Genomic DNA, 13,529 nt, shown 5'->3' with positions numbered 1-13,529 from the left:
TCGCTGTGCAATATGGCCCCCAAGGCTGTCAAACAACGGAAGGAGGCATCTGCACGGGCTGCTCTACAGGTACATGGTACAAAATAAAAGCCCTCCCTGTCCACAATGAGGATAGCTCAGGTAAGCCGGGTGATTTTCGGGCAGGTAAAAGCCAGCTGGTGAGTATTAGGACAGGAAGGAGGAGGATTTTGCCAGACCACACTCAAGCTATGGTCTGAAAACAGACGGCAACACAAGCTTCTGAGGAGGGGGGCTTGGGGGCATGCACACAAGTAAAGGAAGTTCTGTTCCATATTTGGCCCTAGCTCAGCCATCAATTACTGCATTTTTGGGGGCTAAGGACGGGGCGGTGGTCCATCCATCTCAGGGAGTACTCCAGGGACTTGATAAGACTCACGAGCCAGACCAGGGTGTGTGCCCCATTATGGATGATCCTTCTGGGATATCACTACAATTATTTCAACAACTGTTTTTTTAATTTTAACAAACTATCAGATTGAATGGAGAAGTTTGGTTTGTGAAACATTTACTGGAAAGGTAACTTTGAAAAATGTAGACTTAGCCTGTCTAAAGCTCAAGCAGGCTAATTAGTGGGGAAATTGTGCTGTCATGGCTTGCGTCCTCCTGAAGAATGGTTGAGGGAGGAATGTGGCCCAGCTAACCCAGGATGGGCAGTTAAGCAGGGTGCAGAAAACGATTTAACTTGAAAGTAATCAGGTGGAGAATTGGCTTAGTGATGAAGGAAGCCTGAAAAAGAGGGGTCTTTTGAGCCTATGATACACTTTAGCTCCGTTTGGTTTAGTCTCACGAAGGCAGGAGATGACCCAGATCATGTTTTGACAGGTTGAGTGGATGTGCTGCAAAAGAGGAAAGTTTTGCCTATGAGAAATGTTGACACATTGGCCAGGGAGTGTCCAGGAGCTACAGCTTCCTACTGGCTAGTGAATTGGTCAAAGTAGCACTTCAGACCCAGCTCCTCAAGACACTTTCTGGACATGTGGGAGAACAGAAGAGCATTGGACCTGTGGTCTGTGCCTTGTGTTGGGACTAGAGTAGCGGGATCTGCTCCCACGTTTCCAGGACTAAAAAGAAACCCCAAGGGACAGTTGACTGACGTCCTGTATGGCCAAAGAGATATCAAAAGCAGCAAGAGATCTTTTTCCTGGCATGACCAGCTGACAGACCTGTCTAGCTGCCTCTGATGAAGTGACACTGGCCCGAAAGTGCTGTGCTTGAGGTCCAAAAAGCCTTAGAGGTGACACATAGGAACTGATCCAGGAAGTCTGAAAAGTTGAGACTGGAAAATATTTGGACTTCCATGACGATAAGGGCATCAGTGGAAACTTGCAGCAAAGCTATTTAAATTCTATATGACTTCTTTGGATACAGCTCTTGGGTTGCCCTGCTAGAATATGTTTAACTCCTCAAGAGACTACATCTGAAGGCAGAAATCTTGTTCAGATGAAGGTGTAGAAAGAATCTGTCAACAAGAAAACTTTGGAATGCAAAATTTGAATTTTCCACTCTGAGCTTTTACTGCCATGAATCACAGCTTCATTGGTACCTCGTCTCTTCAGCTAAGAGAATGTTTTTATAGTTTTAATACAAGAGTGGGAAAAGAACTCACATTTTTAACAATTAATTTTGCTGGAGGCAAAGTCACATATTGACATAATGATTTAGTTTAACCAATATATGAAAGCAAAGGTGTTATTTATATGCTTACATAACATATCCCAATGGCCCATTTCTTTCACAGACACTTTTTGTCAACCATTATATGCGATGGTAGACTGTCAAATAGTGTGCATTTGCATATATTTTTTCAGCATAGATGAAATCTGATATGTTCCCCCATATATTATGATGTGTTATTACATTTCACATTATGGCAATTATGTACAGGTTTAACTATTGCTTTCCTCAATTACGAACAGCTGTAATGAAACTGTTTTCGGTGGTAGTGGACACATAGGGGCCCGTTACGAAGCAGCTCATAAAGGCCGATGGTCGGAGCCTTCTGGGCCACATTGTAATCGGCCGCTCAGTTTATTTTCCTTCTGTCGCATTATAATGCTTGCGGTCGCAAAGTAAACCGGCTGGCCATTCCGTCTGGCTTCAGATGGGCTAATGGAGCCTAATGGCCAGTCAGAGCCAGCTCGTAATCCCAAAGAGTGGGTCTTTCCACCCTTGTGATTACGATGCACAGTTTCCGACATGGTATCCATGCAGGCCTGTTTGAAATGGAAACCATGTCGGAAAGCGTGTTTGGGGGGCCCCAGCAGGGCCCCCTTGTGCGTTTAGCCTCCGGTTTGGGCTTGTGATCTCTGCACCATGTAGCAGGCACCTTAAAGTGCCTGCCATGGGAGTGGGGATAAACAGCACCTCCCTTTTCTCAACGGGATCTTGTGTTACGGCCTGTTTAAGGCTGTAACATGAGCACCATTGAGAAATGGGAGTATGCGACCAAACAGTGTTCGGTCGCATTGTGATTAGCCAGTTGAGACTGCCAACCAGAGGTCGGTCAGTCGAACATCCTTATCAGGCCCTTAATGTACTATATCTGAGAAGATCAAATAAATGATCACGACTATTTCTACCTAAACCCTGGTACTCGGACTCTCTTAGAGTGAACAAATTGGGCTGTACATTTTTTTAACAATGCTGCCGTCTGGAGTATTGCCCCCTGGCTAAATCCGCTCTTCGCAAAGCCCAGAGCCACTACTTTGCAGCCATTAGGGAGGCAAAGAGTAGTTTTTATGCGGAGCGGATTGCTACGGTCAACAACAATAGCAAGGAGATTGTCTCCATTGTTAGAACCTTTTTGACTCCTTGTTCTGAACAATCAGCCCTCCCAGTCTCAACGCAATGGTGTGAGGAGCTTTCTTCTTTTTTTATTGAAAAAATACAGACTATTCAAGACAACCTGGGGACGGGTTTCTGGGAGTCAAGGGATCTTTTTCCTCTGCCCCCCTCAGTCCCCTGCCCCTCACTGCCTCCATTCATGATGTTTATGCCCATAGCTGGGTCTGATTCATTGGCCATTCTCAAATCTCTCAAGTCGGGCTCCCCGACTGACACTTGCCCAGCTAGAGTTCTGGCTGGGGTGGCCGAGGTGGTTTATCCTGAGGTTACCATGATTATTAATCTATCCCTACAGACTGCCACTGTACCCTCTTCTTGGAAACAGGCCAAGCTTCTGCCACTTTTAAAAAAACCTCCTTGGATCCACTTAAACTTACCAGCTATCGTCCTATCTCTCTCCTCCCGGCACTGACTAAGGTTTGCGAAAAGGTGGTTTTTCGCCAGCTTGAGGCATATGTGGAAGCATCCGGTGTTCTTCACCCGGCGCAATCTGGTTTTAGGGCATGATATAGCACCGAGACTGCATTGGTGGAAATGGCCGAGGCTATTAGGGAATGTCTGGACGCAGGCGGCAGAGCAGCTCTGGTATTACTTGATCTCTCTGCCGCCTTCGATACGGTGATTCAGAAAAGGGGGTGGTGATGAACAGAGTGTCTGAATTAAGCAGACCACTCTTACCCAGTCCAAAGATCAGGGCTTGATCCATCACCATTATTTAGCTCACTGCCCCATCCCAGCTCAGAGCCTGGCTATATGCAAATTAGTCTGTCCCTGGCCCAGTGCATCATGGGAACAGGGCAGACCAAACTACCAAGCCAATTCTTCACCAGAAAGGAGACAAGCTTCCGGGGACCAGTTTCTGCCATTTCAGGCGTCGTCGGCCCGGCTTGCTTGAATCCTGATGGAGCAGTGAGCAAGGGACTCATGTCTGAGTATACCCTTCCACGCTTATGGTGGACAAAAATGATTCAGAAAAGGGGGTGGTGATGAACAGAGTGTCTGAATTAAGCAGACCACTCTTACCCAGTCCAAAGATCAGGGCTTGATCCATCACCGTTATTTAGCTCACTGCCCCATCCCAGCTCAGAACCTGGCTATATGCAAATTAGTCTGTCCCTGGCCCAGTGCATCATGGGAACAGGGCAGACCAAACTACCAAGCCAATTCTTCACCAGAAAGGAAACAAGCTTCCGGGGACCGGTTTCTGCCATTTCAGGTGTCGTCGGCCCGGCTTGCTTGAATCCTGATGGAGCAGTGAGCAAGGGACTCATGTCTGAGTATACCCTTCCACGCTTATGGTGGACAAAAATGATTCAGAAAAGGGGGTGGTGATGAACAGAGTGTCTGAATTAAGCAGACCACTCTTACCCAGTCCAAAGATCAGGGCTTGATCCATCACCGTTATTTATCTCACTGCCCCATCCCAGCTCAGAACCTGGCTATATGCAAATTAGTCTGTCCCTGGCCCAGTGCATCATGGGAACAGGGCAGACCAAACTACCAAGCCAATTCTTCACCAGAAAGGAGACAAGCTTCCGGGGACCGGTTTCTGCCATTTCAGGCGTCGTCGGCCCGGCTTGCTTGAATCCTGATGGAGCAGTGAGCAAGGGACTCATGTCTGAGTATACCCTTCCACGCTTATGGTGGACAAAAATGATTCAGAAAAGGGGGTGGTGATGAACACCGACACTTCGATACGGTGCCCCACCAATTACTTCTGACCCGACTCTCAGACATTGGCATCGTTGGCCCCGCTTGGGATTGGCGGAAATCTTTTCTTGAAGAACGCACCCAGCAGATCTGGATGCCACCTTTCTCTTTGGCTGCCAGGAAAATATCCACAGGAGTCCCACAGGGTTCTACTCTGAGCCCTTTGCTTTTTAAAATCTACTTAACTCCGTTGATTTTTCTGGCAGAGGAGCTGGGAGCAAAAATATTAGCGCATGCCTACGACACCCAGCTCCTATTCACCTGGAAAGATTCTGACCTGTCGACTGAATCTGCCCAGAAATGTCTTGCGTTGGTGTTTCAGTGGCTAAGAGGATAAGTCAGAGATCCTACTGTACGGCCAGTTCCCGCCTGCCTTTAGAGAATCTCTGTGGCAAACTGACTTCCCTCAACCCAACTCTGAGGGTGTCCCAGCAAAGAACTTGGGGGTATGGTTTGGAGAAGACCTTCGGTTTTCAGTGCAAATCAAGAAACTCACTTCAGCACTCTTAAATCTCTAAGTAGATTCTTCCCCCTGCTTCCTAGGCCAGCTAAGGAAATGGTTGCCCGGGCTCTTAGTCTTTCTCGCATTGACTATGCCAATGACCTGTACATTGGCATTCCGGGCTATCTGGTAAAAAAGTTGCAGACCATTCAGAATGCCACGGCTAGACTTCTGTTCAACATTGTGATACAAAGAGAGTACGGAGTTCCTCTGTGATAATGTGTTAGAGGGTCAAGAGCATGGTAGGGTAGTGTGGTCACAGGGAGACTGAGGGTGTGTGTAGTAAGGAGAGGGAATTCTCCTTGTAGGAACTAGGGCTCTCACACACCTAGCAAGCTAGGTGCCATGGTTCATCATTTGAGCCTGCCCCTCGCCAGGTCGGCGCTGCAATACCTGGCGGGCACCCAGAACCAGGGTTCTTTATCGGGGATCTTTTATTCCTGCCGGTGGGTGCAGTGGGGGTAAGGGGCCTAGTGTGTGTGTGTAGATGTAAGGGAGATACGTGGATGAAAATAGGTCAGTTAGTCCTAGCCAGACTTTTATTCCAAAGCTAAACTGCCTAATTAAAAGGTGGAGAGGGACAGAGAACTAGTAATTAAGTGTCTAGTGGTATGTGCCCTACTCTCGGATGATCAACATGTTTCGTGTATCAATTGTCAAATCGATCGGGACTCTTCTTCAGGATCAGTGTTAAATCTATTTACACCAAGGTAAGTGAAAACTACATACCCTGTATGTTCATAATAGACCTAAACTGTTTGCAAAGTATGTTAGGAACAGTAGCCGGCGGTTTTATGGACCCGAATTGGGTCCAGGCGTGTGAGACGCTCGTGTGCGAAGAACTACCCTGCCGCCGACACCAGGATGGACATCTCCAGAAGAGCAAGCATAAGACAGCATCTTCAAGATCTACACTGGTTTCCTGTGGCCCACAGAGTGCAATTCGAAGCTCTCACTCTGGCCCACAGGGCCCTGCATGGTCTCGGACCAACGTACCTTAGGAAGCGCTTAGTTTTCAATGCTCCCAGCAGGTCTCTGTGCTCAGCCACCCAACGCCGGATGGTGATTCCCAGATTTTGTAGGATGTGGCTTGGCGGTCAGTCTCTCTCCGTGAAAACAGCCACAGCATGGAATTTCCTCCCCTTGGATTTACAATATATTCAGGACTCTAGGTTGTTTAAAAAACAACTTAAAGCTTTCCTCTTTAATCAGCTGGTTTAATCTCCTTTCTCCTCAGGTCATGGTAATTTTTGTGCACCAGGATACTCACGAGTAATTGTGCGCGATATATAACTACTATAAAATAACATAACATAACCGGGGGTGGGGGCTCCACCGCCACCGCACACCCTCCTCCAGTGCCGAGTCCACTCCTATCAGGCACACCCCTGGGCCTCCGTACCCGGGCAGCTCTCCCTAGGCCCAGGCCTCCTCAGCTGCCACAACCGCAGGGAAGGAGAGGGGGATGGGTGCCGCAGGATCCACACAGCAGCAGCCGACTCCAGGATCAGACGCCCGCTCAGCCACCAGTGGGCCGCCCCAGCAGATTAGCAACCGCTCCAGCCCGCTCGCCTCGGGACACTCGGCTTCAGTCCCTCAGCCGCCGCCGCCCTCTCAGAAGCCGCGACGGCAGCCCGCCAACTGAGAACAGGCGCGGCAGCCGAAGCGGGTCCCCCCGGACCTCAGGGACACACCGTCGGCCCCCGGCATCGTGCCCTGCAAATTCGGTCCGTCGGGACCAGGATAGTTGGTGGATGGTGTCTCTGGCAAGGGCGGACTGCGGAGCTCTATCGAGACGGGTCCGCCATGATCGGCTCCAAAACCAAGCTCCCCGATGTGGTTTATTTGACGTTCTTTGCACCCACCAGCTTGGTGGTCCATCTGCCCTATTTAGAAGTTGGTAATTGCATAGATGAAAGACCCCTGTGGTCCTGCCATCACTGCCAGAAAATCTTAACCAGTTTGATGACGGGATGGGCAAAAGTGGGCATTGGATGCCGTGCGGCCACTTTGTCCACTGGGCCAATAACGATGTACCTTCCTGTCGAGGCCACCTTTGGCAGGGAAATCTCTGCAACTGATTGGGCAGAATGGAACACATATTAGGCACAAACTCACCTTTAATCACCTTCCCACTTCCTGTACCACCATGGACCTGATTCTACACACCCTGCCTCTTCTGCTACTGGGTAATCACACGGCAAATCAACACCGTTGTCACTCGAACAAAAGGTAACCGCCCCCATTACCTGTTACCTTTTGATTTGGCTGTTCACATTTGCTCAGGACTCATGCATTTTTAAATAACTCACATTAGCAATAAAATACAGATGTGCAATGAATATGTCTCTAAGGTTGACGTTTGAGAAATGTAAAGTAACACACCTGTGTTGATTGTGTTGGTGTGTGTTGCATGGGTGATTGTGGGCATTTCTGTTTTGTGGGTGTGTGCATTATGGAGGTGATGGGTGTAGTTGTGGTGCATGTGGCTGTGGTGGTGGGTACGTTATCTGGGGATGGCTTGTGGTAGTTGATGTGGCTGTGATGGTGGGTGCGGTGTCTGGGGGATCTTGTGGTATTGCATGTAAGTGTGCTGGTGACTGCAGTGTCTGTGATTGTGCTGGTGGTGGGGGTGGTGTCTGGGTGTTTGGGTTTCAGTGTGGGTGTGCTGCTTGTGTCTGTGTGAGTGAGTGCACCCAAAGGTGTGTGTCTGCTTGGGACAGGGCTGGAAATAGGAAATTTGGGTGTGTACAAGGCGGAAGGTTTTGCACAAGGTTGGGATAGTTCGGAGACTATAGTCAGTGAGGATGATGGAACTTGAAAAGACCTATGTAGGCCAGACATAGAACTGTCAATGCCTTCCAGGTAGTATATCATTTGTTGGAAGCCACGCCCCTGGTTTGTATTCAGTAGTGCAGTCTGCCATGCAGAGATGTTCCTGTGAGGGTCAATAGCCTTCTTATTCAGCACAGCTGGGGGAACAAGAGCTGGGGTCAAAGTGCTTGAAGTGAAGGAGACATCACCCTTTTTAGGGGTGCAAGTTTGGCCAACTTAGGAGGGAGCAAGAGGAAGCCAGATGGAGGGTTGAAATGGTACTCTGGGTTGTGTACAAGGGTGCAGGTGAGACAGATGCAGTAGGGTCCCCCACCACAAGGGATTGCTCACTGAAGGAGGATGCTGACCTCCATTGCACTCCCCTCACCCTCTGCTCCACTGGGTCACTCGATGTAGGTGGTTTGAGGTACAGAACCATAGTTTACAGCTGCTTCCCGACCACTGTGGCAATGTCTCCATCGCCCGCACCTAATCATGCTGAAATGGCATATACAATAGTTTGTGCAAAAAGAACTGACATGAACATTGATTACAAAACAGTTCCCATATTTTCATATTTCACCTGCTTTAAGGATTTTGTTGTTTACAGTAGTGAACTGCTGTCACCAAAATTGATACCAAACTAAATTACCTTTGTACAGTGTATTCATTAGGTCCTATATTCTGCATACTTTCCATTCTCAATAAGTAAAATGCGAATACATGTTTGTAAACAAAAACTGCAATGTTGTACTAATATTAGCATAACTGAAAACAGATTACCCTTGTTTGGACATTTTAACAGGGTAACACTTATCATAGGACACTAAATTATATGTTACTTGACAAACATCATAAATGATTTCTGCACTGAAGTAGCCTAGCAATGTATCACATACTATGTAGATACCTATGCTATTGAAGAAAGTCAGAAACAAATATGTGGGTTGATTGACAAATGACTTCCACAGCTTAAGAAAATACATAGCCCTTGAAATATCTCTAATACACTTCAGCCCAGAGAAAAACACATGTTCACATTTCACTACTAAATGCCTCTAGCTATTTGAAGTTTGTTGTGTCTTAGGGTAATTGTTTCACTAAATATGCTGCCTTTCACTGTAGTCAAACAGTTGTAGAACATGATAGTAAATATTACATACATTAATTCATATATAATACTTACTTCAAAGATTCACATATACATCAGAATATGCAACATATTACACCTTGATACATTTCAACAGTTGCTGAAGGAATCATGAGTTAGTCCTGAGTTTGAACTTTCCTGATGGGATACTTTTAAATAAATGTGATGGAGTATTCCATCTTGCAAAAACACTTCAAGTTTTCAATGTATCTCCATCATAGCTTTATCATCTTGACATGACAAAGGACATTGAGAAATGGTTTAGGGTATGTGTCACTTTTCACCAATGTGCACACATTCTTGTGTGTGATTCACAGACCTGGCAAGTATCAAGTATCAGGCGTGATACTAACGCATTGTAGTGAGGTGGTCCGCATCACCTCACTATAATGCTACTTCACGCATTTGTAGTGCCTCCTTGACACCACTGCCTCGGTGCAGAGGAAGAGCAAAGCGGGACTGATATAGCTGTCCAGGCCAAACACTTGTGACTCTTGATCGTGCAGCACAAATGGGACATCGTGCTCCTCTGGCAGAGTGTGTGATTGGTGTCAAGTGTGCAATGGTTGTCGTTCCTGAATGGCAGGTCCGAGTGCAGCAATGAGCATTGATTGTTATCCTAGCTGCTGCGGGCCGGATGGCACGGCATTCACGTGATGGTGAGGTCATGTGAATGAAACAATAAACAGTTTATCCATTACTCTGAGTGAGCGGCAGGGCGAGCCGAGCGGCAGTTAGTTTGCTATGCTCGCCGCAATATTGGTACGTCTTCGTCGATTATGGGCACCGACGTTCACTGGAAGTCATGCGTGGATTAAATGATTCCAGGGGCCTCATTTATGAAAAGTGACGCATCGCTGCGTGAAAACAGCAATGCGTCACTTTTCACTGCGCTCTCCATGCGACATGATTGATGCGTCATATTTATAATATGACGCATCATGTCGCAAGGAGTTACAGATACGTCAGTATTTCTGACGTATCTGTAGGCGCAAAAGTGACGCATTGCTGGAGTGTGTCACAAAAAAGACGCAACTCCAGCAATGCTTCCTTTCACATGAGGAAAGCCCCATGTGAAAGGGCTTGCGTCATTCTTACGCCTGCTGTGAGGCAGGCGCAAGATTTAGACGCAACAGCGTCCTAAAAGTGACGCAGTGAAATCTCATAGATTTCACTGCGTCACTATTACGAGGCTTTTTTTTTTAAGAACAAGTATTACGAGGCTTTTTGCGGGTGAACGCCCCCTCTGCATACATTATACCTGACGCAGGTATAATGTAGCGCAGGGGTTTACAAAGTGACGCATCTGCTTAGATGCGTCACTTTGTAAATAGTGCGCATCAGGAGGCATGTTTTACGCCGCCGATGCGTCACAAAAAGTGACGCATCGGATGCGCAAAACTCAAGGAAGGCCTCATAAATGAGGCCCCTGGAAGGCGCCTCGCACCAAGGAGCAGTGCGTTTATGTAGCCAGCGATTCTTCCATCTAAATGCCGGTATCTCAAATAGGCGGCAACAACATTATTTTAGTGTTGTCACATAGACTGTTTGCAGAGGAGTCAGCCTGTAGAAAAGTTGTATGGCGATCAGCGGTGAAAATGCCGTTAAGAAAGGTAGCAGCGCAAGTTAGGCGGCAAGTATGGGACAGCACGTGTGTCGGTGCTGGAGGGAAGTGCTTTGGGCATGCAGTGCTGCCTGGCTGAAGATCAATGAGAATAGTAAGTTAAGTTACAAGTATTAGTTGTTGATTACCAGCCACCCATCCAGGTGTGTCAGTGTATAATAAACAAATAACACATTTCAAATGGAGCTCGCTGCACAATCAGGCCACTACTGCCTGCAGTATGGGACAGTGGGTGCTCTCTAGCCGACTCCATCACAAGAAAGGTCTTTCGGTGTATGGCTAAAACATTGCCTCCCCAATCCACTGAAGACTTAATCAGATGTGGAAATTGCTCACACACTATCCGAGGGAGACGATCTACAAAGCCCCAGTGGTTATGTTGAAAGTAGGGGTGAGAGCAATGGACAGCCCCCGTAAATCTTTGAGTGACAAAGGGCTGCTAATTTTGTAAAATTGAAAGTACTATTCCTTCGTCTGAGAGCATGTTGAATAATTATATAATTCTAACTAGTGAATCTTTGGCTCAGGCTGGGGTACATGTGAAAGAAAAAAGCCACACAATCCCAGAGGTTTTATAACACACATCAATAAAATTGTGATTACTTTACTAAGAACACCTCATATCTCAAAATATGGTATAGTCATTACTTTTACCATGTAATACGATGACTTTTGGGATTGAAGCTAAAGTCCTGCTCAAGATGGTGTCAACACTACATTATACCTCTTCCATTTCAAGAGCTTTGCAGCAATTTAAAGACCTTCTTAGAGTATTTTGGTGCTCAAATGGGTGTAAGTTCTGATATTTATAGGTTTCTCTAGTATTCAGAGCTTGATTGTGCTCCAGAGTAAGTGTCACTCAAAGTTGTTCAATGTCACTCATAATTACACTGAAAATTATGAAAATGTCACATATAGCAATCTGAAACCTTGGCAGCTATGGATTCAACAAAGATTGTACACACACATCTTTGTGAAAGAGTAGGACATCATGATAATCTGTCACTTTTAGCTTGTATGAAACTGTATTTATGATGTTAAAGAAATGTGGATATGTTTTAATTCCAACCTGTAGCATTAATACTAATGTCACTAGTAATTTTGGATCACATTCTCACTCTTGTTTGTGTAGAATCCCAACTTACAAATGTGACAATTGGTAAATCCACTGTAGCCTAAGTTCCTAGTATGCTGTGTCACATGTGAGAGGGCTACCATTACAGCATCCATAATAGTGAATCAGCATCACACCTGACACAATACTATTTGCCTGTTTGGTCCAAGTGTCCCTCATGACATAAAACAACATGATATATCTATATATATATATATATATATAAATGGAGTTTAGGCAACCATGTGTCTGCTCAGAACAGTCCATTGGTTGTGAACAGGAGTCAGGTGGGAGCCTTACCAACAAATGAATAAACAATGTACATCATTATACACTTCGTGCCAAACTTACACCTTCAAGAATTCCTCCTGTGCGTTCAACATGGGTCACCCTTAATGTTTATGTAAAAACTCCTGCCTGTACCAAAACATTTGTCATGTAACATGTGAATCTCTGATAAGATGTTACCCCCTTGTTGCAGCTGTTAGGCCCTCAACTGCCCATCAAGATCTGAATATGTCACAGAAAGAATGTGGGCCATTAGATGGGTCAAGGTGCGGGACATGCACCTCCCACGTTGGGAGGACTTCCCGAGCTGGACTTCAGTTGCCTTTTGAGTCAAACATCGTAGGTCCTGCCACCTCTCGCGACAAGGAATGCTGCACCACTTGCAGACCCCTAGGGTCCACACCTTCCTGGCGATGGCCTCCCATATCCCCGCTACTGATAGACATTGACGTGTATGTATAAAGAAATATCGCAAAGTTTTGTTTGTCTGTATTGATTTAAGAAAATATTTTCTACATCTACCACTAGCATAAATCATAAGTTAACATACATGTGTATCATCACATGATGACCAAAAGTAATATCTTTATATACACTTTTGTAGTGACCTATTGACTCCCCTCATCCCATGTCATGGTATAAACTCTCCAATCCAAGCTTGTGACATCATGTAGACCCAGGGTACTCCTATATTTTCTGTGATGCAACTTTGATCAGTGCAAAAAGTTTGAGAACTACTGAAGGCTAAACTAATATACTTACAGTGAATAGGGGCCACTGTGAGTAAGGGGTCTGCAGTTTGGACATGACACACTTTGAAATGGCAAAAAAATAAAATAAAGTGTAGCTCTAGAATGGGGGTGAAGCTTGCCTGAGCCCAAGATGGCGGTGTAAGCTGAGAGTTCCTTCCAACCATCTAAAGATACAACCTTTATCCTGCATCAATCCTGGCTGCCCAGAGTTAAGAAGCAGTAGTGCTTGTAGCGGAAGGTGCACTGCTCATTTTGTGCTGTTTCTTGAAGCTGTGCGGTGCCCTGTGATGACGCGGGGTGGAGGAGAGCGATCTGGCCAGACGCAGTGGATTGGAGGCCAGGCTTGTGACATAGCCTGTGGCGGAGATATACATGGGCTAACTGCGCCCTATATGAGCCCAGGAGGTGGGAGCTGTGGGGGTTGAAGAGACCATCTGGTAGTCAGCAGTGCTGCGCACCCCCATGGGCACCCCGATGTGCTATGAGGGAAAGAGCTACTTCACTCCAGCGCTGTAGTGCGGAGGCTGAGAAAAACGTTCTGGCACCGTCCATTGTGCCCGGGAGTGCTGAGTGCACTGTGTGGCGGAGGTGAGGGCAACAACCCCAGTCGTACTCCTTATGCTGATGAGCCGCGAGAGTCATGAGCCCGTGCTCTCCGTTGTTGTTGGACACCTACCAACTTCCAGTCAGCGCCTGGGCCTGTGCGGACC

Source organism: Lissotriton helveticus, chromosome 6 (genome assembly GCF_964261635.1).
Source record: "Lissotriton helveticus chromosome 6, aLisHel1.1, whole genome shotgun sequence".
Classification (NCBI taxonomy): domain Eukaryota; kingdom Metazoa; phylum Chordata; class Amphibia; order Caudata; family Salamandridae; genus Lissotriton; species Lissotriton helveticus.
Note: the sequence above shows the minus strand (reverse complement) of the source record.